Source organism: Schistocerca gregaria, chromosome 3, assembly GCF_023897955.1.
Source record: "Schistocerca gregaria isolate iqSchGreg1 chromosome 3, iqSchGreg1.2, whole genome shotgun sequence".
NCBI lineage: Eukaryota > Metazoa > Arthropoda > Insecta > Orthoptera > Acrididae > Schistocerca > Schistocerca gregaria.
The window spans coordinates 314,159,253-314,179,493 of NC_064922.1; the positions used below are offsets into that span (position 1 = coordinate 314,159,253).

General features: G+C 44.5%; 62 non-coding genes across 62 annotated transcripts; 42 read left to right on the forward strand and 20 right to left on the reverse strand.

Annotated features, from left to right (window-relative positions):
- Window positions 1-121: 121 nt before the first annotated feature.
- Window positions 122-193, forward strand: Trnac-gca (transfer RNA cysteine (anticodon GCA)). Its single transcript has one exon. It is a non-coding gene; the product is annotated as a tRNA-Cys (tRNA).
- Window positions 194-665: 472 nt separating this feature from the next.
- Trnaw-cca (transfer RNA tryptophan (anticodon CCA)) lies at window positions 666-737 on the forward strand. The gene has a single exon. It is a non-coding gene; the product is annotated as a tRNA-Trp (tRNA).
- Window positions 738-1,054: 317 nt separating this feature from the next.
- Window positions 1,055-1,126, forward strand: Trnac-gca (transfer RNA cysteine (anticodon GCA)). The gene has a single exon. It is a non-coding gene; the product is annotated as a tRNA-Cys (tRNA).
- Window positions 1,127-1,598: 472 nt separating this feature from the next.
- On the forward strand, window positions 1,599-1,670 carry Trnaw-cca (transfer RNA tryptophan (anticodon CCA)). The gene has a single exon. It is a non-coding gene; the product is annotated as a tRNA-Trp (tRNA).
- Window positions 1,671-1,987: 317 nt separating this feature from the next.
- Trnac-gca (transfer RNA cysteine (anticodon GCA)) lies at window positions 1,988-2,059 on the forward strand. Its single transcript has one exon. It is a non-coding gene; the product is annotated as a tRNA-Cys (tRNA).
- A 282-nt stretch (window positions 2,060-2,341) lies between these two features.
- On the reverse strand, window positions 2,342-2,413 carry Trnaa-cgc (transfer RNA alanine (anticodon CGC)). The gene has a single exon. It is a non-coding gene; the product is annotated as a tRNA-Ala (tRNA).
- A 118-nt stretch (window positions 2,414-2,531) lies between these two features.
- Trnaw-cca (transfer RNA tryptophan (anticodon CCA)) lies at window positions 2,532-2,603 on the forward strand. The gene has a single exon. It is a non-coding gene; the product is annotated as a tRNA-Trp (tRNA).
- Window positions 2,604-2,920: 317 nt separating this feature from the next.
- On the forward strand, window positions 2,921-2,992 carry Trnac-gca (transfer RNA cysteine (anticodon GCA)). The gene has a single exon. It is a non-coding gene; the product is annotated as a tRNA-Cys (tRNA).
- A 282-nt stretch (window positions 2,993-3,274) lies between these two features.
- Window positions 3,275-3,346, reverse strand: Trnaa-cgc (transfer RNA alanine (anticodon CGC)). Its single transcript has one exon. It is a non-coding gene; the product is annotated as a tRNA-Ala (tRNA).
- Window positions 3,347-3,464: 118 nt separating this feature from the next.
- Window positions 3,465-3,536, forward strand: Trnaw-cca (transfer RNA tryptophan (anticodon CCA)). Its single transcript has one exon. It is a non-coding gene; the product is annotated as a tRNA-Trp (tRNA).
- A 317-nt stretch (window positions 3,537-3,853) lies between these two features.
- On the forward strand, window positions 3,854-3,925 carry Trnac-gca (transfer RNA cysteine (anticodon GCA)). Its single transcript has one exon. It is a non-coding gene; the product is annotated as a tRNA-Cys (tRNA).
- A 282-nt stretch (window positions 3,926-4,207) lies between these two features.
- Trnaa-cgc (transfer RNA alanine (anticodon CGC)) lies at window positions 4,208-4,279 on the reverse strand. The gene has a single exon. It is a non-coding gene; the product is annotated as a tRNA-Ala (tRNA).
- Window positions 4,280-4,397: 118 nt separating this feature from the next.
- Window positions 4,398-4,469, forward strand: Trnaw-cca (transfer RNA tryptophan (anticodon CCA)). Its single transcript has one exon. It is a non-coding gene; the product is annotated as a tRNA-Trp (tRNA).
- A 317-nt stretch (window positions 4,470-4,786) lies between these two features.
- Window positions 4,787-4,858, forward strand: Trnac-gca (transfer RNA cysteine (anticodon GCA)). The gene has a single exon. It is a non-coding gene; the product is annotated as a tRNA-Cys (tRNA).
- A 282-nt stretch (window positions 4,859-5,140) lies between these two features.
- Window positions 5,141-5,212, reverse strand: Trnaa-cgc (transfer RNA alanine (anticodon CGC)). The gene has a single exon. It is a non-coding gene; the product is annotated as a tRNA-Ala (tRNA).
- Window positions 5,213-5,330: 118 nt separating this feature from the next.
- Trnaw-cca (transfer RNA tryptophan (anticodon CCA)) lies at window positions 5,331-5,402 on the forward strand. The gene has a single exon. It is a non-coding gene; the product is annotated as a tRNA-Trp (tRNA).
- Window positions 5,403-5,719: 317 nt separating this feature from the next.
- On the forward strand, window positions 5,720-5,791 carry Trnac-gca (transfer RNA cysteine (anticodon GCA)). The gene has a single exon. It is a non-coding gene; the product is annotated as a tRNA-Cys (tRNA).
- Window positions 5,792-6,073: 282 nt separating this feature from the next.
- Trnaa-cgc (transfer RNA alanine (anticodon CGC)) lies at window positions 6,074-6,145 on the reverse strand. Its single transcript has one exon. It is a non-coding gene; the product is annotated as a tRNA-Ala (tRNA).
- A 118-nt stretch (window positions 6,146-6,263) lies between these two features.
- On the forward strand, window positions 6,264-6,335 carry Trnaw-cca (transfer RNA tryptophan (anticodon CCA)). Its single transcript has one exon. It is a non-coding gene; the product is annotated as a tRNA-Trp (tRNA).
- Window positions 6,336-6,652: 317 nt separating this feature from the next.
- On the forward strand, window positions 6,653-6,724 carry Trnac-gca (transfer RNA cysteine (anticodon GCA)). The gene has a single exon. It is a non-coding gene; the product is annotated as a tRNA-Cys (tRNA).
- Window positions 6,725-7,006: 282 nt separating this feature from the next.
- On the reverse strand, window positions 7,007-7,078 carry Trnaa-cgc (transfer RNA alanine (anticodon CGC)). Its single transcript has one exon. It is a non-coding gene; the product is annotated as a tRNA-Ala (tRNA).
- A 118-nt stretch (window positions 7,079-7,196) lies between these two features.
- Trnaw-cca (transfer RNA tryptophan (anticodon CCA)) lies at window positions 7,197-7,268 on the forward strand. Its single transcript has one exon. It is a non-coding gene; the product is annotated as a tRNA-Trp (tRNA).
- Window positions 7,269-7,585: 317 nt separating this feature from the next.
- Trnac-gca (transfer RNA cysteine (anticodon GCA)) lies at window positions 7,586-7,657 on the forward strand. The gene has a single exon. It is a non-coding gene; the product is annotated as a tRNA-Cys (tRNA).
- Window positions 7,658-7,939: 282 nt separating this feature from the next.
- Window positions 7,940-8,011, reverse strand: Trnaa-cgc (transfer RNA alanine (anticodon CGC)). Its single transcript has one exon. It is a non-coding gene; the product is annotated as a tRNA-Ala (tRNA).
- Window positions 8,012-8,129: 118 nt separating this feature from the next.
- Trnaw-cca (transfer RNA tryptophan (anticodon CCA)) lies at window positions 8,130-8,201 on the forward strand. Its single transcript has one exon. It is a non-coding gene; the product is annotated as a tRNA-Trp (tRNA).
- A 317-nt stretch (window positions 8,202-8,518) lies between these two features.
- Trnac-gca (transfer RNA cysteine (anticodon GCA)) lies at window positions 8,519-8,590 on the forward strand. Its single transcript has one exon. It is a non-coding gene; the product is annotated as a tRNA-Cys (tRNA).
- A 282-nt stretch (window positions 8,591-8,872) lies between these two features.
- Trnaa-cgc (transfer RNA alanine (anticodon CGC)) lies at window positions 8,873-8,944 on the reverse strand. Its single transcript has one exon. It is a non-coding gene; the product is annotated as a tRNA-Ala (tRNA).
- Window positions 8,945-9,062: 118 nt separating this feature from the next.
- Window positions 9,063-9,134, forward strand: Trnaw-cca (transfer RNA tryptophan (anticodon CCA)). The gene has a single exon. It is a non-coding gene; the product is annotated as a tRNA-Trp (tRNA).
- A 317-nt stretch (window positions 9,135-9,451) lies between these two features.
- On the forward strand, window positions 9,452-9,523 carry Trnac-gca (transfer RNA cysteine (anticodon GCA)). The gene has a single exon. It is a non-coding gene; the product is annotated as a tRNA-Cys (tRNA).
- Window positions 9,524-9,805: 282 nt separating this feature from the next.
- Trnaa-cgc (transfer RNA alanine (anticodon CGC)) lies at window positions 9,806-9,877 on the reverse strand. The gene has a single exon. It is a non-coding gene; the product is annotated as a tRNA-Ala (tRNA).
- A 118-nt stretch (window positions 9,878-9,995) lies between these two features.
- Trnaw-cca (transfer RNA tryptophan (anticodon CCA)) lies at window positions 9,996-10,067 on the forward strand. The gene has a single exon. It is a non-coding gene; the product is annotated as a tRNA-Trp (tRNA).
- Window positions 10,068-10,384: 317 nt separating this feature from the next.
- Window positions 10,385-10,456, forward strand: Trnac-gca (transfer RNA cysteine (anticodon GCA)). Its single transcript has one exon. It is a non-coding gene; the product is annotated as a tRNA-Cys (tRNA).
- A 282-nt stretch (window positions 10,457-10,738) lies between these two features.
- Trnaa-ugc (transfer RNA alanine (anticodon UGC)) lies at window positions 10,739-10,810 on the reverse strand. Its single transcript has one exon. It is a non-coding gene; the product is annotated as a tRNA-Ala (tRNA).
- Window positions 10,811-10,928: 118 nt separating this feature from the next.
- Trnag-ccc (transfer RNA glycine (anticodon CCC)) lies at window positions 10,929-11,000 on the forward strand. The gene has a single exon. It is a non-coding gene; the product is annotated as a tRNA-Gly (tRNA).
- A 317-nt stretch (window positions 11,001-11,317) lies between these two features.
- Trnac-gca (transfer RNA cysteine (anticodon GCA)) lies at window positions 11,318-11,389 on the forward strand. Its single transcript has one exon. It is a non-coding gene; the product is annotated as a tRNA-Cys (tRNA).
- Window positions 11,390-11,671: 282 nt separating this feature from the next.
- On the reverse strand, window positions 11,672-11,743 carry Trnaa-cgc (transfer RNA alanine (anticodon CGC)). The gene has a single exon. It is a non-coding gene; the product is annotated as a tRNA-Ala (tRNA).
- A 118-nt stretch (window positions 11,744-11,861) lies between these two features.
- On the forward strand, window positions 11,862-11,933 carry Trnaw-cca (transfer RNA tryptophan (anticodon CCA)). Its single transcript has one exon. It is a non-coding gene; the product is annotated as a tRNA-Trp (tRNA).
- A 671-nt stretch (window positions 11,934-12,604) lies between these two features.
- Trnaa-cgc (transfer RNA alanine (anticodon CGC)) lies at window positions 12,605-12,676 on the reverse strand. The gene has a single exon. It is a non-coding gene; the product is annotated as a tRNA-Ala (tRNA).
- Window positions 12,677-12,794: 118 nt separating this feature from the next.
- Window positions 12,795-12,866, forward strand: Trnaw-cca (transfer RNA tryptophan (anticodon CCA)). Its single transcript has one exon. It is a non-coding gene; the product is annotated as a tRNA-Trp (tRNA).
- Window positions 12,867-13,183: 317 nt separating this feature from the next.
- Trnac-gca (transfer RNA cysteine (anticodon GCA)) lies at window positions 13,184-13,255 on the forward strand. The gene has a single exon. It is a non-coding gene; the product is annotated as a tRNA-Cys (tRNA).
- A 282-nt stretch (window positions 13,256-13,537) lies between these two features.
- On the reverse strand, window positions 13,538-13,609 carry Trnaa-cgc (transfer RNA alanine (anticodon CGC)). Its single transcript has one exon. It is a non-coding gene; the product is annotated as a tRNA-Ala (tRNA).
- A 118-nt stretch (window positions 13,610-13,727) lies between these two features.
- Trnaw-cca (transfer RNA tryptophan (anticodon CCA)) lies at window positions 13,728-13,799 on the forward strand. The gene has a single exon. It is a non-coding gene; the product is annotated as a tRNA-Trp (tRNA).
- Window positions 13,800-14,116: 317 nt separating this feature from the next.
- Trnac-gca (transfer RNA cysteine (anticodon GCA)) lies at window positions 14,117-14,188 on the forward strand. The gene has a single exon. It is a non-coding gene; the product is annotated as a tRNA-Cys (tRNA).
- A 282-nt stretch (window positions 14,189-14,470) lies between these two features.
- Window positions 14,471-14,542, reverse strand: Trnaa-cgc (transfer RNA alanine (anticodon CGC)). Its single transcript has one exon. It is a non-coding gene; the product is annotated as a tRNA-Ala (tRNA).
- Window positions 14,543-14,660: 118 nt separating this feature from the next.
- Window positions 14,661-14,732, forward strand: Trnaw-cca (transfer RNA tryptophan (anticodon CCA)). Its single transcript has one exon. It is a non-coding gene; the product is annotated as a tRNA-Trp (tRNA).
- Window positions 14,733-15,049: 317 nt separating this feature from the next.
- Window positions 15,050-15,121, forward strand: Trnac-gca (transfer RNA cysteine (anticodon GCA)). Its single transcript has one exon. It is a non-coding gene; the product is annotated as a tRNA-Cys (tRNA).
- A 282-nt stretch (window positions 15,122-15,403) lies between these two features.
- On the reverse strand, window positions 15,404-15,475 carry Trnaa-cgc (transfer RNA alanine (anticodon CGC)). The gene has a single exon. It is a non-coding gene; the product is annotated as a tRNA-Ala (tRNA).
- Window positions 15,476-15,593: 118 nt separating this feature from the next.
- On the forward strand, window positions 15,594-15,665 carry Trnaw-cca (transfer RNA tryptophan (anticodon CCA)). The gene has a single exon. It is a non-coding gene; the product is annotated as a tRNA-Trp (tRNA).
- Window positions 15,666-15,982: 317 nt separating this feature from the next.
- On the forward strand, window positions 15,983-16,054 carry Trnac-gca (transfer RNA cysteine (anticodon GCA)). The gene has a single exon. It is a non-coding gene; the product is annotated as a tRNA-Cys (tRNA).
- Window positions 16,055-16,336: 282 nt separating this feature from the next.
- Window positions 16,337-16,408, reverse strand: Trnaa-cgc (transfer RNA alanine (anticodon CGC)). Its single transcript has one exon. It is a non-coding gene; the product is annotated as a tRNA-Ala (tRNA).
- Window positions 16,409-16,526: 118 nt separating this feature from the next.
- Trnaw-cca (transfer RNA tryptophan (anticodon CCA)) lies at window positions 16,527-16,598 on the forward strand. Its single transcript has one exon. It is a non-coding gene; the product is annotated as a tRNA-Trp (tRNA).
- Window positions 16,599-16,915: 317 nt separating this feature from the next.
- On the forward strand, window positions 16,916-16,987 carry Trnac-gca (transfer RNA cysteine (anticodon GCA)). Its single transcript has one exon. It is a non-coding gene; the product is annotated as a tRNA-Cys (tRNA).
- A 282-nt stretch (window positions 16,988-17,269) lies between these two features.
- Trnaa-cgc (transfer RNA alanine (anticodon CGC)) lies at window positions 17,270-17,341 on the reverse strand. Its single transcript has one exon. It is a non-coding gene; the product is annotated as a tRNA-Ala (tRNA).
- Window positions 17,342-17,459: 118 nt separating this feature from the next.
- Trnaw-cca (transfer RNA tryptophan (anticodon CCA)) lies at window positions 17,460-17,531 on the forward strand. Its single transcript has one exon. It is a non-coding gene; the product is annotated as a tRNA-Trp (tRNA).
- A 317-nt stretch (window positions 17,532-17,848) lies between these two features.
- Trnac-gca (transfer RNA cysteine (anticodon GCA)) lies at window positions 17,849-17,920 on the forward strand. The gene has a single exon. It is a non-coding gene; the product is annotated as a tRNA-Cys (tRNA).
- Window positions 17,921-18,202: 282 nt separating this feature from the next.
- On the reverse strand, window positions 18,203-18,274 carry Trnaa-cgc (transfer RNA alanine (anticodon CGC)). The gene has a single exon. It is a non-coding gene; the product is annotated as a tRNA-Ala (tRNA).
- A 118-nt stretch (window positions 18,275-18,392) lies between these two features.
- Window positions 18,393-18,464, forward strand: Trnaw-cca (transfer RNA tryptophan (anticodon CCA)). Its single transcript has one exon. It is a non-coding gene; the product is annotated as a tRNA-Trp (tRNA).
- A 317-nt stretch (window positions 18,465-18,781) lies between these two features.
- Trnac-gca (transfer RNA cysteine (anticodon GCA)) lies at window positions 18,782-18,853 on the forward strand. Its single transcript has one exon. It is a non-coding gene; the product is annotated as a tRNA-Cys (tRNA).
- A 282-nt stretch (window positions 18,854-19,135) lies between these two features.
- On the reverse strand, window positions 19,136-19,207 carry Trnaa-cgc (transfer RNA alanine (anticodon CGC)). The gene has a single exon. It is a non-coding gene; the product is annotated as a tRNA-Ala (tRNA).
- A 118-nt stretch (window positions 19,208-19,325) lies between these two features.
- On the forward strand, window positions 19,326-19,397 carry Trnaw-cca (transfer RNA tryptophan (anticodon CCA)). Its single transcript has one exon. It is a non-coding gene; the product is annotated as a tRNA-Trp (tRNA).
- Window positions 19,398-19,714: 317 nt separating this feature from the next.
- Trnac-gca (transfer RNA cysteine (anticodon GCA)) lies at window positions 19,715-19,786 on the forward strand. Its single transcript has one exon. It is a non-coding gene; the product is annotated as a tRNA-Cys (tRNA).
- A 283-nt stretch (window positions 19,787-20,069) lies between these two features.
- On the reverse strand, window positions 20,070-20,141 carry Trnaa-cgc (transfer RNA alanine (anticodon CGC)). Its single transcript has one exon. It is a non-coding gene; the product is annotated as a tRNA-Ala (tRNA).
- Between the last annotated feature and the right edge of the window lie 100 nt (window positions 20,142-20,241).

Genomic DNA, 20,241 nt, shown 5'->3' on the forward strand with positions numbered 1-20,241 from the left:
GTTTAACGCTAATATATAACTGAGAGATAATGATTACGCAATATTTTGCTCGATTAGACGTCTTTAGCCAGACAGAGTATAATAATTTTCCTTAAGTTATGGGGATAGAAAGTTTGTGAAAGGGGGTATAGCTCAGTCGTAGAGGATTCGACTGCAGATCGAGAGGTCCCCGGTTCAATCCCGGGTGCCCCCTTCATTTTTCAGTATCTTGAAAAAACAAATAACGATTGTCGCATTTAGTTGCAAATACATGTTTGAAATGATTGAGATGCACTCCGCACGCCATACCGAAGGCTTTGGAGCAACATTTCAATGGGGGGATCGCAGGCCAGGGTCTTGCAGGTCATCGTCCTCCCGCTATGGCGTCGAACTGTAAGAAATCCACTTGCTTGGGGAAGAATCTTGTACGCTGAATTTGATAGAATATGGTGCTCGGCAAAAGTTTTCATATACTGCTGCACGGAGAAACAAAAATTGGAGGAGCTGGGATTTGAACAAAGGACTTTCTGCATGCGAAGCAGACACTCTACCACTGAGTTACACCCCCGCCAGAGCAAGTACATCTGGGAAGAGTCTCTCGTGGATCCTACTGTCATTATTTCTTAGGTTTGAACGGTACAGTAAGTGTTCGAGGAACCTATTCATGATAAGAGCTCAGCAGCGTCGACTCCGTGGCGCAACGGTAGCGCGTCTGACTCCAGATCAGAAGGTTGCGTGTTCAAATCACGTCGGGATCACAGTGAAATTTTCGTTTACGGAAGCCATGGACGAGTATGTCAATTTAATCAGATACCAAACGATTACAGAGAACGGACGAACAGAACCTGCTTGAAAAAAGCTACTAGTGAATTTTCGCATTCTGACGTTAAGGTGAAGGCGCCGACTCGCACTTTCTCCAGGCGCGAAGTGTCTAATATTTTTGTTATTTATATCGTTTAACGCTAATATATAACTGAGAGATAATGATTACGCAATATTTTGCTCGATTAGACGTCTTTAGCCAGACAGAGTATAATAATTTTCCTTAAGTTATGGGGATAGAAAGTTTGTGAAAGGGGGTATAGCTCAGTCGTAGAGCATTAGACTGCAGATCGAAAGGTCCCCGGTTCAATCCCGGGTGCCCCCTTCATTTTTCAGTATCTTGAAAAAACAAATAACGATTGTCGCATTTAGTTGCAAATACATGTTTGAAATGATTGAGATGCACTCCGCACGCCATACCGAAGGCTTTGGAGCAACATTTCAATGGGGGGATCGCAGGCCAGGGTCTTGCAGGTCATCGTCCTCCCGCTATGGCGTCGAACTGTAAGAAATCCACTTGCTTGGGGAAGAATCTTGTACGCTGAATTTGATAGAATATGGTGCTAGGCAAAAGTTTTCATATACTGCTGCACGGAGAAACAAAAATTGGAGGAGCTGGGATTTGAGCCCAGGACTTTCTGCATGCGAAGCAGACACTCTACCACTGTGTTACACCCCCGCCAGAGCAAGTACATCTGGGAAGAGTCTCTCGTGGATCCTACTGTCATTATTTCTTAGGTTTGAACGGTACAGTAAGTGTTCGAGGAACCTATTCATGATAAGAGCTTAGCAGCGTCGACTCCGGTGCGCAACGGTAGCGCGTCTGACTCCAGATCAGAAGGTTGCGTGTTCAAATCACGTCGGGGTCACAGTGAAATTTTCGTTTACGGAAGCCATGGACGAGTATGTCAATTTAATCAGATACCAAACGATTACAGAGAACGGACGAACAGAACCTGCTTGAAAAAAGCTACTAGTGAATTTTCGCATTCTGACATTAAGGTGAAGGCGCCGACTCGCACTTTCTCCAGGCGCGAAGTGTCTAATATTTTTGTTATTTATATCGTTTAACGCTAATATATAACTGAGAGATAATGATTACGCAATATTTTGTTCGATTAGACGTCTTTAGCCAGACAGAGTATAATAATTTTCCTTAAGTTATGGGGATAGAAAGTTTGTGAAAGGGGGTATAGCTCAGTCGTAGAGCATTCGACTGCAGATCGAAAGGTCCCCGGTTCAATCCCGGGTGCCCCCTTCATTTTTCAGTATCTTGAAAAAACAAATAACGATTGTCGCATTTAGTTGCAAATACATGTTTGAAATGATTGAGATGCACTCCGCACGCCATACCGAAGGCTTTGGAGCAACATTTCAATGGGGGGATCGCAGGCCAGGGTCTTGCAGGTCATCGTCCTCCCGCTATGGCGTCGAACTGTAAGAAATCCACTTGCTTGGGGAAGAATCTTGTACGCTGAATTTGATAGAATATGGTGCTAGGCAAAAGTTTTCATATACTGCTGCACGGAGAAACAAAAATTGGAGGAGCTGGGATTTGAACCCAGGACTTTCTGCATGCGAAGCAGACACTCTACCACTGAGTTACACCCCCGCCAGAGCAAGTACATCTGGGAAGAGTCTCTCGTGGATCCTACTGTCATTATTTCTTAGGTTTGAACGGTACAGTAAGTGTTCGAGGAACCTATTCATGATAAGAGCTTAGCAGCGTCGACTCCGTGGCGCAACGGTAGCGCGTCTGACTCCAGATCAGAAGGTTGCGTGTTCAAATCACGTCGGGGTCACAGTGAAATTTTCGTTTACGGAAGCCATGGACGAGTATGTCAATTTAATCAGATACCAAACGATTACAGAGAACGGACGAACAGAACCTGCTTGAAAAAAGCTACTAGTGAATTTTCGCATTCTGACATTAAGGTGAAGGCGCCGACTCGCACTTTCTCCAGGCGCGAAGTGTCTAATATTTTTGTTATTTATATCGTTTAACGCTAATATATAACTGAGAGATAATGATTACGCAATATTTTGCTCGATTAGACGTCTTTAGCCAGACAGAGTATAATAATTTTCCTTAAGTTATGGGGATAGAAAGTTCGTGAAAGGGGGTATAGCTCAGTCGTAGAGGATTCGACTGCAGATCGAGATGTCCCCGGTTCAATCCCGGGTGCCCCCTTCATTTTTCAGTATCTTGAAAAAACAAATAACGATTGTCGCATTTAGTTGCAAATACATGTTTGAAATGATTGAGATGCACTCCGCACGCCATACCGAAGGCTTTGGAGCAACATTTCAATGGGTGGATCGCAGGCCAGGGTCTTGCAGGTCATCGTCCTCCCGCTATGGCGTCGAACTGTAAGAAATCCACTTGCTTGGGGAAGAATCTTGTACGCTGAATTTGATAGAATATGGTGCTAGGCAAAAGTTTTCATATACTGGTGCACGGAGAAACAAAAATTGGAGGAGCTGGGATTTGAACCCAGGACTTTCTGCATGCGAAGCAGACACTCTACCACTGAGTTACACCCCCGCCAGAGCAAGTACATCTGGGAAGAGTCTCTCGTGGATCCTACTGTCATTATTTCTTAGGTTTGAACGGTACAGTAAGTGTTCGAGGAACCTATTCATGATAAGAGCTTAGCAGCGTCGACTCCGTGGCGCAACGGTAGCGCGTCTCACTCCAGATCAGAAGGTTGCGTGTTCAAATCACGTCGGGGTCACAGTGAAATTTTCGTTTACGGAAGCCATGGACGAGTATGTCAATTTAATCAGATACCAAACGATTACAGAGAACGGACGAACAGAACCTGCTTGAAAAAAGCTACTAGTGAATTTTCGCATTCTGACATTAAGGTGAAGGCGCCGACTCGCACTTTCTCCAGGCGCGAAGTGTCTAATATTTTTGTTATTTATATCGTTTAACGCTAATATATAACTGAGAGATAATGATTACGCAATATTTTGCTCGATTAGACGTCTTTAGCCAGACAGAGTATAATAATTTTCCTTAAGTTATGGGGATAGAAAGTTTGTGAAAGGGGGTATAGCTCAGTCGTAGAGCATTCGACTGCAGATCGAGAGGTCCCCGGTTCAATCCCGGGTGCCCCCTTCATTTTTCAGTATCTTGAAAAAACAAATAACGATTGTCGCATTTAGTTGCAAATACATGTTTGAAATGATTGAGATGCACTCCGCACGCCATACCGAAGGCTTTGGAGCAACATTTCAATGGGGGGATCGCAGGCCAGGGTCTTGCAGGTCATCGTCCTCCCGCTATGGCGTCGAACTGTAAGAAATCCACTTGCTTGGGGAAGAATCTTGTACGCTGAATTTGATAGAATATGGTGCTAGGCAAAAGTTTTCATATACTGCTGCACGGAGAAACAAAAATTGGAGGAGCTGGGATTTGAACCCAGGACTTTCTGCATGCGAAGCAGACACTCTACCACTGAGTTACACCCCCGCCAGAGCAAGTACATCTGGGAAGAGTCTCTCGTGGATCCTACTGTCATTATTTCTTAGGTTTGAACGGTACAGTAAGTGTTCGAGGAACCTATTCATGATAAGAGCTTAGCAGCGTCGACTCCGTGGCGCAACGGTAGCGCGTCTGACTCCAGATCAGAAGGTTGCGTGTTCAAATCACGTCGGGGTCACAGTGAAATTTTCGTTTACGGAAGCCATGGACGAGTATGTCAATTTAATCAGATACCAAACGATTACAGAGAACGGACGAACAGAACCTGCTTGAAAAAAGCTACTAGTGAATTTTCGCATTCTGACATTAAGGTGAAGGCGCCGACTCGCACTTTCTCCAGGCGCGAAGTGTCTAATATTTTTGTTATTTATATCGTTTAACGCTAATATATAACTGAGAGATAATGATTACGCAATATTTTGCTCGATTAGACGTCTTTAGCCAGACAGAGTATAATAATTTTCCTTAAGTTATGGGGATAGAAAGTTCGTGAAAGGGGGTATAGCTCAGTCGTAGAGGATTCGACTGCAGATCGAGATGTCCCCGGTTCAATCCCGGGTGCCCCCTTCATTTTTCAGTATCTTGAAAAAACAAATAACGATTGTCGCCTTTAGTTGCAAATACATGTTTGAAATGATTGAGATGCACTCCGCACGCCATACCGAAGGCTTTGGAGCAACATTTCAATGGGTGGATCGCAGGCCAGGGTCTTGCAGGTCATCGTCCTCCCGCTAAGGCGTCGAACTGTAAGAAATCCACTTGCTTGGGGAAGAATCTTGTACGCTGAATTTGATAGAATATGGTGCTAGGCAAAAGTTTTCATATACTGCTGCACGGAGAAACAAAAATTGGAGGAGCTGGGCTTTGAACCCAGGATTTTCTGCATGCGAAGCAGACACTCTACCACTGAGTTACACCCCCGCCAGAGCAAGTACATCTGGGAAGAGTCTCTCGTGGATCCTACTGTCATTATTTCTTAGGTTTGAACGGTACAGTAAGTGTTCGAGGAACCTATTCATGATAAGAGCTTAGCAGCGTCGAATCCGTGGCGCAACGGTAGCGCGTCTGACTCCAGATCAGAAGGTTGCGTGTTCAAATCACGTCGGGGTCACAGTGAAATTTTCGTTTACGGAAGCCATGGACGAGTATGTCAATTTAATCAGATACCAAACGATTACAGAGAACGGACGAACAGAACCTGCTTGAAAAAAGCTACTAGTGAATTTTCGCATTCTGACATTAAGGTGAAGGCGCCGACTCGCACTTTCTCCAGGCGCGAAGTGTCTAATATTTTTGTTATTTATATCGTTTAACGCTAATATATAACTGAGAGATAATGATTACGCAATATTTTGCTCGATTAGACGTCTTTAGCCAGACAGAGTATAATAATTTTCCTTAAGTTATGGGGATAGAAAGTTTGTGAAAGGGGGTATAGCTCAGTCGTAGAGCATTCGACTGCAGATCGAGAGGTCCCCGGTTCAATCCCGGGTGCCCCCTTCATTTTTCAGTATCTTGAAAAAACAAATAACGATTGTCGCATTTAGTTGCAAATACATGTTTGAAATGATTGAGATGCACTCCGCACGCCATACCGAAGGCTTTGGAGCAACATTTCAATGGGGGGATCGCAGGCCAGGGTCTTGCAGGTCATCGTCCTCCCGCTATGGCGTCGAACTGTAAGAAATCCACTTGCTTGGGGAAGAATCTTGTACGCTGAATTTGATAGAATATGGTGCTAGGCAAAAGTTTTCATATACTGCTGCACGGAGAAACAAAAATTGGAGGAGCTGGGATTTGAACCCAGGACTTTCTGCATGCGAAGCAGACACTCTACCACTGAGTTACACCCCCGCCAGAGCAAGTACATCTGGGAAGAGTCTCTCGTGGATCCTACTGTCATTATTTCTTAGGTTTGAACGGTACAGTAAGTGTTCGAGGAACCTATTCATGATAAGAGCTTAGCAGCGTCGACTCCGTGGCGCAACGGTAGCGCGTCTGACTCCAGATCAGAAGGTTGCGTGTTCAAATCACGTCGGGGTCACAGTGAAATTTTCGTTTACGGAAGCCATGGACGAGTATGTCAATTTAATCAGATACCAAACGATTACAGAGAACGGACGAACAGAACCTGCTTGAAAAAAGCTACTAGTGAATTTTCGCATTCTGACATTAAGGTAAAGGCGCCGACTCGCACTTTCTCCAGGCGCGAAGTGTCTAATATTTTTGTTATTTATATCGTTTAACGCTAATATATAACTGAGAGATAATGATTACGCAATATTTTGCTCGATTAGACGTCTTTAGCCAGACAGAGTATAATAATTTTCCATAAGTTATGGGGATAGAAAGTTTGTGAAAGGGGGTATAGCTCAGTCTTAGAGCATTCGACTGCAGATCGAGAGGTCCCCGGTTCAATCCCGGGTGCCCCCTTCATTTTTCAGTATCTTGAAAAAACAAATAACGATTGTCGCATTTAGTTGCAAATACATGTTTGAAATGATTGAGATGCACTCCGCACGCCATACCGAAGGCTTTGGAGCAACATTTCAATGGGGGGATCGCAGGCCAGGGTCTTGCAGGTCATCGTCCTCCCGCTATGGCGTCGAACTGTAAGAAATCCACTTGCTTGGGGAAGAATCTTGTACGCTGAATTTGATAGAATATGGTGCTAGGCAAAAGTTTTCATATACTGCTGCACGGAGAAACAAAAATTGGAGGAGCTGGGATTTGAACCCAGGACTTTCTGCATGCGAAGCAGACACTCTACCACTGAGTTACACCTCCGCCAGAGCAAGTACATCTGGGAAGAGTCTCTCGTGGATCCTACTGTCATTATTTCTTAGGTTTGAACGGTACAGTAAGTGTTCGAGGAACCTATTCATGATAAGAGCTTAGCAGCGTCGACTCCGTGGCGCAACGGTAGCGCGTCTGACTCCAGATCAGAAGGTTGCGTGTTCAAATCACGTCGGGGTCACAGTGAAATTTTCGTTTACGGAAGCCATGGACGAGTATGTCAATTTAATCAGATACCAAACGATTACAGAGAACGGACGAACAGAACCTGCTTGAAAAAAGCTACTAGTGAATTTTCGCATTCTGACATTAAGGTGAAGGCGCCGACTCGCACTTTCTCCAGGCGCGAAGTGTCTAATATTTTTGTTATTTATATCGTTTAACGCTAATATATAACTGAGAGATAATGATTACGCAATATTTTGCTCGATTAGACGTCTTTAGCCAGACAGAGTATAATAATTTTCCTTAAGTTATGGGGATAGAAAGTTTGTGAAAGGGGGTATAGCTCAGTCGTAGAGCATTCGACTGCAGATCGAGAGGTCCCCGGTTCAATCCCGGGTGCCCCCTTCATTTTTCAGTATCTTGAAAAAACAAATAACGATTGTCGCATTTAGTTGCAAATACATGTTTGAAATGATTGAGATGCACTCCGCACGCCATACCGAAGGCTTTGGAGCAACATTTCAATGGGGGGATCGCAGGCCAGGGTCTTGCAGGTCATCGTCCTCCCGCTATGGCGTCGAACTGTAAGAAATCCACTTGCTTGGGGAAGAATCTTGTACGCTGAATTTGATAGAATATGGTGCTAGGCAAAAGTTTTCATATACTGCTGCACGGAGAAACAAAAATTGGAGGAGCTGGGATTTGAACCCAGGACTTTCTGCATGCGAAGCAGACACTCTACCACTGAGTTACACCCCCGCCAGAGCAAGTACATCTGGGAAGAGTCTCTCGTGGATCCTACTGTCATTATTTCTTAGGTTTGAACGGTACAGTAAGTGTTCGAGGAACCTATTCATGATAAGAGCTTAGCAGCGTCGACTCCGTGGCGCAACGGTAGCGCGTCTGACTCCAGATCAGAAGGTTGCGTGTTCAAATCACGTCGGGGTCACAGTGAAATTTTCGTTTACGGAAGCCATGGACGAGTATGTCAATTTAATCAGATACCAAACGATTACAGAGAACGGACGAACAGAACCTGCTTGAAAAAAGCTACTAGTGAATTTTCGCATTCTGACATTAAGGTGAAGGCGCCGACTCGCACTTTCTCCAGGCGCGAAGTGTCTAATATTTTTGTTATTTATATCGTTTAACGCTAATATATAACTGAGAGATAATGATTACGCAATATTTTGCTCGATTAGACGTCTTTAGCCAGACAGAGTATAATAATTTTCCATAAGTTATGGGGATATAAAGTTTGTGAAAGGGGGTATAGCTCAGTCGTAGAGCATTCGACTGCAGATCGAGAGGTCCCCGGTTCAATCCCGGGTGCCCCCTTCATTTTTCAGTATCTTGAAAAAACAAATAACGATTGTCGCATTTAGTTGCAAATACATGTTTGAAATGATTGAGATGCACTCCGCACGCCATACCGAAGGCTTTGGAGCAACATTTCAATGGGGGGATCGCAGGCCAGGGTCTTGCAGGTCATCGTCCTCCCGCTATGGCGTCGAACTGTAAGAAATCCACTTGCTTGGGGAAGAATCTTGTACGCTGAATTTGATAGAATATGGTGCTAGGCAAAAGTTTTCATATACTGCTGCACGGAGAAACAAAAATTGGAGGAGCTGGGATTTGAACCCAGGACTTTCTGCATGCGAAGCAGACACTCTACCACTGAGTTACACCCCCGCCAGAGCAAGTACATCTGGGAAGAGTCTCTCGTGGATCCTACTGTCATTATTTCTTAGGTTTGAACGGTACAGTAAGTGTTCGAGGAACCTATTCATGATAAGAGCTTAGCAGCGTCGACTCCGTGGCGCAACGGTAGCGCGTCTGACTCCAGATCAGAAGGTTGCGTGTTCAAATCACGTCGGGGTCACAGTGAAATTTTCGTTTACGGAAGCCATGGACGAGTATGTCAATTTAATCAGATACCAAACGATTACAGAGAACGGACGAACAGAACCTGCTTGAAAAAAGCTACTAGTGAATTTTCGCATTCTGACATTAAGGTGAAGGCGCCGACTCGCACTTTCTCCAGGCGCGAAGTGTCTAATATTTTTGTTATTTATATCGTTTAACGCTAATATATAACTGAGAGATAATGATTACGCAATATTTTGCTCGATTAGACGTCTTTAGCCAGACAGAGTATAATATTTTTCCTTAAGTTATGGGGATAGAAAGTTTGTGAAAGGGGGTATAGCTCAGTCGTAGAGGATTCGACTGCAGATCGAGAGGTCCCCGGTTCAATCCCGGGTGCCCCCTTCATTTTTCAGTATCTTGAAAAAACAAATAACGATTGTCGCATTTAGTTGCAAATACATGTTTGAAATGATTGAGATGCACTCCGCACGCCATACCGAAGGCTTTGGAGCAACATTTCAATGGGGGGATCGCAGGCCAGGGTCTTGCAGGTCATCGTCCTCCCGCTATGGCGTCGAACTGTAAGAAATCCACTTGCTTGGGGAAGAATCTTGTACGCTGAATTTGATAGAATATGGTGCTAGGCAAAAGTTTTCATATACTGCTGCACGGAGAAACAAAAATTGGAGGAGCTGGGATTTGAACCCAGGACTTTCTGCATGCGAAGCAGACACTCTACCACTGAGTTACACCCCCGCCAGAGCAAGTACATCTGGGAAGAGTCTCTCGTGGATCCTACTGTCATTATTTCTTAGGTTTGAACGGTACAGTAAGTGTTCGAGGAACCTATTCATGATAAGAGCTTAGCAGCGTCGACTCCGTGGCGCAACGGTAGCGCGTCTGACTCCAGATCAGAAGGTTGCGTGTTCAAATCACGTCGGGGTCACAGTGAAATTTTCGTTTACGGAAGCCATGGACGAGTATGTCAATTTAATCAGATACCAAACGATTACAGAGAACGGACGAACAGAACCTGCTTGAAAAAAGCTACTAGTGAATTTTCGCATTCTGACATTAAGGTGAAGGCGCCGACTCGCACTTTCTCCAGGCGCGAAGTGTCTAATATTTTTGTTATTTATATCGTTTAACGCTAATATATAACTGAGAGATAATGATTACGCAATATTTTGCTCGATTAGACGTCTTTAGCCAGACAGAGTATAATAATTTTCCTTAAGTTATGGGGACAGAAAGTTTGTGAAAGGGGGTAAAGCTCAGTCGTAGAGCATTCGACTGCAGATCGAGAGGTCCCCGGTTCAATCCCGGGTGCCCCCTTCATTTTTCAGTATCTTGAAAAAACAAATAACGATTGTCGCATTTAGTTGCAAATACATGTTTGAAATGATTGAGATGCACTCCGCACGCCATACCGAAGGCTTTGGAGCAACATTTCAATGGGGGGATCGCAGGCCAGGGTCTTGCAGGTCATCGTCCTCCCGCTATGGCGTCGAACTGTAAGAAATCCACTTGCTTGGGGAAGAATCTTGTACGCTGAATTTGATAGAATATGGTGCTAGGCAAAAGTTTTCATATACTGCTGCACGGAGAAACAAAAATTGGAGGAGCTGGGATTTGAACCCAGGACTTTCTGCATGCAAAGCAGACACTCTACCACTGAGTTACACCCCCGCCAGAGCAAGTACATCTGGGAAGAGTCTCTCGTGGATCCTACTGTCATTATTTCTTAGGTTTGAACGGTACAGTAAGTGTTCGAGGAACCTATTCATGATAAGAGCTTAGCAGCGTCGACTCCGTGGCGCAACGGTAGCGCGTCTGACTCCCGATCAGAAGGTTGCGTGTTCAAATCACGTCGGGGTCACAGTGAAATTTTCGTTTACGGAAGCCATGGACGAGTATGTCAATTTAATCAGATACCAAACGATTACAGAGAACGGACGAACAGAACCTGCTTGAAAAAAGCTACTAGTGAATTTTCGCATTCTGACATTAAGGTGAAGGCGCCGACTCGCACTTTCTCCAGGCGCGAAGTGTCTAATATTTTTGTTATTTATATCGTTTAACGCTAATATATAACTGAGAGATAATGATTACGCAATATTTTGCTCGATTAGACGTCTTTAGCCAGACAGAGTATAATAATTTTCCTTAAGTTATGGGGATAGAAAGTTTGTGAAAGGGGGTATAGCTCAGTCGTAGAGCATTCGACTGCAGATCGAGAGGTCCCCGGTTCAATCCCGGGTGCCCCCTTCATTTTTCAGTATCTTGAAAAAACAAATAACGATTGTCGCATTTAGTTGCAAATACATGTTTGAAATGATTGAGATGCACTCCGCACGCCATACCGAAGGCTTTGGAGCAACATTTCAATGGGGGGATCGCAGGCCAGGGTCTTGCAGGTCATCGTCCTCCCGCTATGGCGTCGAACTGTAAGAAATCCACTTGCTTGGGGAAGAATCTTGTACGCTGAATTTGATAGAATATGGTGCTAGGCAAAAGTTTTCATATACTGCTGCACGGAGAAACAAAAATTGGAGGAGCTGGGATTTGAACCCAGGACTTTCTGCATGCGAAGCAGACACTCTACCACTGAGTTACACCGCCGCCAGAGCAAGTACATCTGGGAAGAGTCTCTCGTGGATCCTACTGTCATTATTTCTTAGGTTTGAACGGTACAGTAAGTGTTCGAGGAACCTATTCATGATAAGAGCTTAGCAGCGTCGACTCCGTGGCGCAACGGTAGCGCGTCTGACTCCAGATCAGAAGGTTGCGTGTTCAAATCACGTCGGGGTCACAGTGAAATTTTCGTTTACGGAAGCCATGGACGAGTATGTCAATTTAATCAGATACCAAACGATTACAGAGAACGGACGAACAGAACCTGCTTGAAAAAAGCTACTAGTGAATTTTCGCATTCTGACATTAAGGTGAAGGCGCCGACTCGCACTTTCTCCAGGCGCGAAGTGTCTAATATTTTTGTTATTTATATCGTTTAACGCTAATATATAACTGAGAGATAATGATTACGCAATATTTTGCTCGATTAGACGTCTTTAGCCAGACAGAGTATAATAATTTTCCTTAAGTTATGGGGATAGAAAGTTTGTGAAAGGGGGTACAGCTCAGTCGTAGAGGATTCGACTGCAGATCGAGAGGTCCCCGGTTCAATCCCGGGTGCCACCTTCATTTTTCAGTATCTTGCAAAAACAAATAACGATTGTCGCATTTAGTTGCAAATACATGTTTGAAATGATTGAGATGCACTCCGCACGCCATACCGAAGGCTTTGGAGCAACATTTCAATGGGTGGATCGCAGGCCAGGGTCTTGCAGGTCATCGTCCTCCCGCTATGGCGTCGAACTGTAAGAAATCCACTTGCTTGGGGAAGAATCTTGTACGCTGAATTTGATAGAATATGGTGCTAGGCAAAAGTTTTCATATACTGCTGCACGGAGAAACAAAAATTGGAGGAGCTGGGATTTGAACCCAGGACTTTCTGCATGCGAAGCAGACACTCTACCACTGAGTTACACCCCCGCCAGAGCAAGTACATCTGGGAAGAGTCTCTCGTGGATCCTACTGTCATTATTTCTTAGGTTTGAACGGTACAGTAAGTGTTCGAGGAACCTATTCATGATAAGAGCTTAGCAGCGTCGACTCCGTGGCGCAACGGTAGCGCGTCTGACTCCAGATCAGAAGGTTGCGTGTTCAAATCACGTCGGGGTCACAGTGAAATTTTCGTTTACGGAAGCCATGGACGAGTATGTCAATTTAATCAGATACCAAACGATTACAGAGAACGGACGAACAGAACCTGCTTGAAAAAAGCTACTAGTGAATTTTCGCATTCTGACATTAAGGTGAAGGCGCCGACTCGCACTTTCTCCAGGCGCGAAGTGTCTAATATTTTTGTTATTTATATCGTTTAACGCTAATATATAACTGAGAGATAATGATTACGCAATATTTTGCTCGATTAGACGTCTTTAGCCAGACAGAGTATAATAATTTTCCTTAAGTTATGGGAATAGAAAGTTTGTGAAAGGCGGTATAGCTCAGTCGTAGAGCATTCGACTGCAGATCGAGAGGTCCCCGGTTCAATCCCGGGTGCCCCCTTCATTTTTCAGTATCTTGAAAAAACAAATAACGATTGTCGCATTTAGTTGCAAATACATGTTTGAAATGATTGAGATGCACTCCGCACGCCATACCGAAGGCTTTGGAGCAACATTTCAATGGGGGGATCGCAGGCCAGGGTCTTGCAGGTCATCGTCCTCCCGCTATGGCGTCGAACTGTAAGAAATCCACTTGCTTGGGGAAGAATCTTGTACGCTGAATTTGATAGAATATGGTGCTAGGCAAAAGTTTTCATATACTGCTGCACGGAGAAACAAAAATTGGAGGAGCTGGGATTTGAACCCAGGACTTTCTGCATGCGAAGCAGACACTCTACCACTGAGTTACACCCCCGCCAGAGCAAGTACATCTGGGAAGAGTCTCTCGTGGATCCTACTGTCATTATTTCTTAGGTTTGAACGGTACAGTAAGTGTTCAAGGAACCTATTCATGATAAGAGCTTAGCAGCGTCGACTCCGTGGCGCAACGGTAGCGCGTCTGACTCCAGATCAGAAGGTTGCGTGTTCAAATCACGTCGGGGTCACAGTGAAATTTTCGTTTACGGAAGCCATGGACGAGTATGTCAATTTAATCAGATACCAAACGATTACAGAGAACGGACGAACAGAACCTGCTTGAAAAAAGCTACTAGTGAATTTTCGCATTCTGACATTAAGGTGAAGGCGCCGACTCGCACTTTCTCCAGGCGCGAAGTGTCTAATATTTTTGTTATTTATATCGTTTAACGCTAATATATAACTGAGAGATAATGATTACGCAATATTTTGCTCGATTAGACGTCTTTAGCCAGACAGAGTATAATAATTTTCCTTAAGTTATGGGGATAGAAAGTTTGTGAAAGGGGGTATAGCTCAGTCGTAGAGCATTCGACTGCAGATCGAGAGGTCCCCGGTTCAATCCCGGGTGCCCCCTTCATTTTTCAGTATCTTGAAAAAACAAATAACGATTGTCGCATTTAGTTGCAAATACATGTTTGAAATGATTGAGATGCACTCCGCACGCCATACCGAAGGCTTTGGAGCAACATTTCAATGGGGGGATCGCAGGCCAGGGTCTTGCAGGTCATCGTCCTCCCGCTATGGCGTCGAACTGTAAGAAATCCACTTGCTTGGGGAAGAATCTTGTACGCTGAATTTGATAGAATATGGTGCTAGGCAAAAGTTTTCATATACTGCTGCACGGAGAAACAAAAATTGGAGGAGCTGGGATTTGAACCCAGGACTTTCTGCATGCGAAGCAGACACTCTACCACTGAGTTACACCCCCGCCAGAGCAAGTACATCTGGGAAGAGTCTCTCGTGGATCCTACTGTCATTATTTCTTAGGTTTGAACGGTACAGTAAGTGTTCGAGGAACCTATTCATGATAAGAGCTTAGCAGCGTCGACTCCGTCGCGCAACGGTAGCGCGTCTGACTCCAGATCAGAAGGTTGAGTGTTCAAATCACGTCGGGGTCACAGTGAAATTTTCGTTTACGGAAGCCATGGACGAGTATGTCAATTTAATCAGATACCAAACGATTACAGAGAACGGACGAACAGAACCTGCTTGAAAAAAGCTACTAGTGAATTTTCGCATTCTGACATTAAGGTGAAGGCGCCGACTCGCACTTTCTCCAGGCGCGAAGTGTCTAATATTTTTGTTATTTATATCGTTTAACGCTAATATATAACTGAGAGATAATGATTACGCAATATTTTGCTCGATTAGACGTCTTTAGCCAGACAGAGTATAATAATTTTCCTTAAGTTATGGGGATAGAAAGTTTGTGAAAGGGGGTATAGCTCAGTCGTAGAGCATTCGACTGCAGATAGAGAGGTCCCCGGTTCAATCCCGGGTGCCCCCTTCATTTTTCAGTATCTTGAAAAAAGAAATAACGATTGTCGCATTTAGTTGCAAATACATGTTTGAAATGATTGAGATGCACTCCGCACGCCATACCGAAGGCTTTGGAGCAACATTTCAATGGGGGGATCGCAGGCCAGGGTCTTGCAGGTCATCGTCCTCCCGCTATGGCGTCGAACTGTAAGAAATCCACTTGCTTGGGGAAGAATCTTGGACGCTGAATTTGATAGAATATGGTGCTAGGCAAAAGTTTTCATATACTGCTGCACGGAGAAACAAAAATTGGAGGAGCTGGGATTTGAACCCAGGACTTTCTGCATGCGAAGCAGACACTCTACCACTGAGTTACACCCCCGCCAGAGCAAGTACATCTGGGAAGAGTCTCTCGTGGATCCTACTGTCATTATTTCTTAGGTTTGAACGGTACAGTAAGTGTTCGAGGAACCTATTCATGACAAGAGCTTAGCAGCGTCGACTCCGTGGCGCAACGGTAGCGCGTCTGACTCCAGATCAGAAGGTTGCGTGTTCTAATCACGTCGTGGTCACAGTGAAATTTTCGTTTACGGAAGCCATGGACGAGTATGTCAATTTAATCAGATACCAAACGATTACAGAGAACGGACGAACAGAACCTGCTTGAAAAAAGCTACTAGTGAATTTTCGCATTCTGACATTAAGGTGAAGGCGCCGACTCGCACTTTCTCCAGGCGCGAAGTGTCTAATATTTTTGTTATTTATATCGTTTAACGCTAATATATAACTGAGAGATAATGATTACGCAATATTTTGCTCGATTAGACGTCTTTAGCCAGACAGAGTATAATAATTTTCCTTAAGTTATGGGGATAGAAAGTTTGTGAAAGGGGGTATAGCTCAGTCGTAGAGCATTCGACTGCAGATCGAGAGGTCCCCGGTTCAATCCCGGGTGCCCCCTTCATTTTTCAGTATCTTGAAAAAACAAATAACGATTGTCGCATTTAGTTGCAAATACATGTTTGAAATGATTGAGATGCACTCCGCACGCCATACCGAAGGCTTTGGAGCAACATTTCAATGGGGGGATCGCAGGCCAGGGTCTTGCAGGTCATCGTCCTCCCGCTATGGCGTCGAACTGTAAGAAATCCACTTGCTTGGGGAAGAATCTTGTACGCTGAATTTGATAGAATATGGTGCTAGGCAAAAGTTTTCATATACTGCTGCACGGAGAAACAAAAATTGGAGGAGCTGGGATTTGAACCCAGGACCTTCTGCATGCGAAGCAGACACTCTACCACTGAGTTACACCCCCTCCAGAGCAAGTACATCTGGGAAGAGTCTCTCGTGGATCCTACTGTCATTATTTCTTAGGTTTGAACGGTACAGTAAGTGTTCGAGGAACCTATTCATGATAAGAGCTTAGCAGCGTCGACTCCGTGGCGCAACGGTAGCGCGTCTGACTCCAGATCAGAAGGTTGCGTGTTCAAATCACGTCGGGGTCACAGTGAAATTTTCGTTTACGGAAGCCATGGACGAGTATGTCAATTTAATCAGATACCAAACGATTACAGAGAACGGACGAACAGAACCTGCTTGAAAAAAGCTACTAGTGAATTTTCGCATTCTGACATTAAGGTGAAGGCGCCGACTCGCACTTTCTCCAGGCGCGAAGTGTCTAATATTTTTGTTATTTATATCGTTTAACGCTAATATATAACTGAGAGATAATGATTACGCAATATTTTGCTCGATTAGACGTCTTTAGCCAGACAGAGTATAATAATTTTCCTTAAGTTATGGGGATAGAAAGTTTGTGAAAGGGGGTATAGCTCAGTCGTAGAGCATTCGACTGCAGATCGAGAGGTCCCCGGATCAATCCCAGGTGCCCCCTTTATTTTTCAGTATCTTGAAAAAACAAATAACGATTGTCGCATTTAGTTGCAAATACATGTTTGAAATGATTGAGATGCACTCCGCACGCCATACCAAAGGCTTTGGAGCAACATTTCAATGGGGGGATCGCAGGCCAGGGTCTTGCAGGTCATCGTCCTTCCGCTATGGCGTCGAACTGTAAGAAATCCACTTGCTTGGGGAAGAATCTTGTACGCTGAATTTGATAGAATATGGTGCTAGGCAAAAGTTTTCATATACTGCTGCACGGAGAAACAAAAATTGGAGGAGCTGGGATTTGAACCCAGGACTTTCTGCATGCGAAGCAGACACTCTACCACTGAGTTACACCCACGCCAGAGCAAGTACATCTGGGAAGAGTCTCTCGTGGATCCTACTGTCATTATTTCTTAGGTTTGAACGGTACAGTAAGTGTTCGAGGAACCTATTCATGATAAGAGCTTAGCAGCGTCGACTCCGTGGAGCAACGGTAGCGCGTCTGACTCCAGATCAGAAGGTTGCGTGTTCAAATCACGTCGGGGTCACAGTGAAATTTTCGTTTACGGATGCCATGGACGAGTATGTCAATTTAATCAGATACCAAACGATTACAGAGAACGGACGAACAGAACCTGCTTGAAAAAAGCTACTAGTGAATTTTCGCATTCTGACATTAAGGTGAAGGCGCCGACTCGCACTTTCTCCAGGCGCGAAGTGTCTAATATTTTTGTTATTTATATCGTTTAACGCTAATATATAACTGAGAGATAATGATTACGCAATATTTTGCTCGATTAGACGTCTTTAGCCAGACAGAGTATAATAATTTTCCTTAAGTTATGGGGATAGAAAGTTTGTGAAAGGGGGTATAGCTCAGTCGTAGAGCATTCGACTGCAGATCGAGAGGTCCCCGGTTCAATCCCGGGTGCCCCCTTCATTTTTCAGTATCTTGAAAAAACAAATAACGATTGTTGCATTTAGTTGCAAATACATGTTTGAAATGATTGAGATGCACTCCGCACGCCATACCGAAGGCTTTGGAGCAAAATTTCAATGGGGGGATCGCAGGCCAGGGTCTTGCAGGTCATCGTCCTCCCGCTATGGCGTCGAACTGTAAGAAATCCACTTGCTTGGGGAAGAATCTTGGACGCTGAATTTGATAGAATATGGTGCTAGGCAAAAGTTTTCATATACTGCTGCACGGAGAAACAAAAATTGGAGGAGCTGGGATTTGAGCCCAGGACTTTTTGCATGCGAAGCAGACACTCTACCACTGAGTTACACCCCCGCCATTGCAAGTACATCTGAGAAGAGTCTCTCGTGGATCCTACTGTCATTATTTCTTAGGTTTGAACGGTACAGTAAGTGTTCGAGGAACCTATTCATGATAAGAGCTTAGCAGCGTCGACTCCGTGGCGCAACGGTAGCGCGTCTGACTCCAGATCAGAAGGTTGCGTGTTCTAATCACGTCGGGGTCACAGTGAAATTTTCGTTTACGGAAGCCATGGACGAGTATGTCAATTTAATCAGATACCAAACGATTACAGAGAACGGACGAACAGAACCTGCTTGAAAAAAGCTACTAGTGAATTTTCGCATTCTGACATTAAGGTGAAGGCGCCGACTCGCACTTTCTCCAGGCGCGAAGTGTCTAATATTTTTGTTATTTATATCGTTTAACGCTAATATATAACTGAGAGATAATGATTACGCAATATTTTGCTCGATTAGACGTCTTTAGCCAGACAGAGTATAATAATTTTCCTTAAGTTATGGGGATAGAAAGTTTGTGGACGGGGGTATAGCTCAGTCGTAGAGCATTCGACTGCAGATCGAGAGGTCCCCGGTTCAATCCCGGGTGCCCCCTTCATTTTTCAGTATCTTGAAAAAACAAATAACGATTGTCGCATTTAGTTGCAAATACATGTTTGAAATGATTGAGATGCACTCCGCACGCCATACCGAAGGCTTTGGAGCAACATTTCAATGGGGGGATCGCAGGCCAGGGTCTTGCAGGTCATCGTCCTCCCGCTATGGCGTCGAACTGTAAGAAATCCACTTGCTTGGGGAAGAATCTTGTACGCTGAATTTGATAGAATATGGTGCTAGGCAAAAGTTTTCATATACTGCTGCACGGAGAAACAAAAATTGGAGGAGCTGGGATTTGAACCCAGGACTTTCTGCATGCGAAGCAGACACTCTACCACTGAGTTACACCCCCGCCAGAGCAAGTACATCTGGGAAGAGTCTCTCGTGGATCCTACTGTCATTATTTCTTAGGTTTGAACGGTACAGTAAGTGTTCGAGGAACCTATTCATGATAAGAGCTTAGCAGCGTCGACTCCGTGGCGCAACGGTAGCGCGTCTGACTCCAGATCAGAAGGTTGCGTGTTCAAATCACGTCGGGGTCACAGTGAAATTTTCGTTTACGGAAGCCATGGACGAGTATGTCAATTTAATCAGATACCAAACGATTACAGAGAACGGACGAGCAGAACCTGCTTGAAAAAAGCTACTAGTGAATTTTCGCATTCTGACATTAAGGTGAAGGCGCCGACTCGCACTTTCTCCAGGCGCGAAGTGTCTAATATTTTTGTTATTTATATCGTTTAACGCTAATATATAACTGAGAGATAATGATTACGCAATATTTTGCTCGATTAGACGTCTTTAGCCAGACAGAGTATAATAATTTTCCTTAAGTTATGGGGATAGAAAGTTTCTGAAAGGGGGTATAGCTCAGTCGTAGAGCATTCGACTGCAGATCGAGAGGTCCCCGGTTCAATCCCGGGTGCCCCCTTCATTTTTCAGTATCTTGAAAAAACAAATAACGATTGTCGCATTTAGTTGCAAATACATGTTTGAAATGATTGAGATGCACTCCGCACGCCATACCGAAGGCTTTGGAGCAACATTTCAATGGGGGGGATCGCAGGCCAGGGTCTTGCAGGTCATCGTCCTCCCGCTATGGCGTCGAACTGTAAGAAATCCACTTGCTTGGGGAAGAATCTTGTACGCTGAATTTGATAGAATATGGTGCTAGGCAAAAGTTTTCATATACTGCTGCACGGAGAAACAAAAATTGGAGGAGCTGGGATTTGAACCCAGGACTTTCTGCATGCGAAGCAGACACTCTACCACTGAGTTACACCCCCGCCAGAGCAAGTACATCTGGGAAGAGTCTCTCGTGGATCCTACTGTCATTATTTCTTAGGTTTGAACGGTACAGTAAGTGTTCGAGGAACCTATTCATGA